Below are 1,815 nucleotides of genomic sequence, written 5' to 3'. Positions count from 1 at the left end.
TTTTCCAAATTGTAAAATGTTTACCCTCTCGAATCCAATCTAATGGCGTATTCCAATACAATATCCCTCGCACCACAGTCTATATAAAATTCCTATTCCAGGCTTCCATCTCTTAATAAAGTCCAATGAAATTCGAAGTGCCTGATGATACAACGTTGCAAAAACTTGTTATTGGATTTGAAGATCTCTCACGCTTCACACAATCACATTATGCTGCACTGCAAGCCTTCTCGAACTCCGTTTTTAGCGTCGCCTTTGGTCGCTCGGTGGCTTTTATTTACAATGGTAACGGGGGATGCAGCGTGAAACAAGAGTTGCACGGGCTCTTTGTGCAGTCTTTGCTCTCGCGGTTCGATGAGCGGGGCCTGAAATGCCCATTGACGACAAGCCCTTCATTTGCATAAATCCATAATATTGATCATTTTACCCATGAAACTCCTTGTACAACAAGCTGGAAAAGTTGCCGGCTATACGATGAAAATAACAGGTGTATAAGCTGTATATTATTTGTTTCTGTGTATAGTTTACCGGACGACTGGGGCACCAGGGATCGGGGAGAGAGGTACTGGGAACTGAAGCTGTGCGTCTTTCAGAAATCCCATTCTTTCGGATTAAGGGATTACTCTCATAATGAATAGCGCTTCTTATTGTTGTTGTTAAGTTCGTTGTCTATTTTTTTTCTCGTTTCTTTTCAGTATCGGCAGTGATAGGAGACATCGGATGACTGCGTCGAGTGTTCATACAGCGTCATCATATACAACGGTCATCATTAATGATGACTTTTTTTTTCTCTCCAAGTTATTGTACCCCCAATAATACAAATCACTCTGCTGGCGGAGGAGGAGAAGGTGGGGCGGCTGTTGGTCAAGGAAATTAAAGACGGTGTTTCTAAAACTGATGTACCACCCAGCATAATAACACAAGGTTAATCAAAACCTTGTCTATATCAGCGGAGAGACTTTGATTTAAGGTGTTCTTAAACGTGTCTCACTTATTAGGCCTACTTGCCCTGTGCACTCATAGCAGGTATAGAAATAAGTGATTCGGATAACATGAACGTTCAATTTTCTGATGACGAATTGCATTCAGAGCTCATCGGCATTTGACACAAACACGACGGTATCACACCACAGCACATAAAGATCGCATGGATATCGCGGAAATAACTAAAATAAAATGATAATGGTATTTATCCAGGGTAGCTTTTTTCAGTATTGACACTGTTCTACCAGAGGGCCCTACCAGAGGGCCCTGCCTTAGCGTTGCCAGGTACCCAGAACTTGGTCGAGAGGGACATGGTGAGTATAGAACACCCTGTCCACGAGGACGTAAACACTTGATTGGATTCGAACTCGGGTCGGGAAGCAGGAGTTTTATCACTATGCCACAGTGCCCTCAACAAATATGAAGACACTACTTTCAACAGAGAAATCACAACGTTGACGCAACTCACACAGTGAGCGGTAACCGAGATTAAATGACAGTTTTGTTTGTTTGTTTGTTTGTTGTTTGTTGTTTTTTAATCAGCACGAGCACAAGCAAAAAATTAAAATAAATAACACTCCCATTGCTTTCGGAATTCGGTATACCTCAGACCATGCATGCCTTGGTGAATTAAAACTTATGACCCAACGTGACACATCATACTTTCAGAAAAAGAGTCAAATCATATCATTGTATCTTTGTTCATTTTCATAAAAAATGGGCATGCTGAAGAACGGTCCTGGATGAAGCTTGTACCTTGCTGAAATGGAAATGAATGAATGAATGAATGAATGAATGCATGAATGAATGAATAAATGAAGTGAATGAATG

Source organism: Diadema antillarum, unplaced genomic scaffold, assembly GCF_040938485.1.
Source record: "Diadema antillarum isolate AM-2024a unplaced genomic scaffold, OU_Dant_1.0 scf00000091, whole genome shotgun sequence".
NCBI lineage: Eukaryota > Metazoa > Echinodermata > Echinoidea > Diadematoida > Diadematidae > Diadema > Diadema antillarum.
This window is presented reverse-complemented; position numbering follows the sequence as displayed.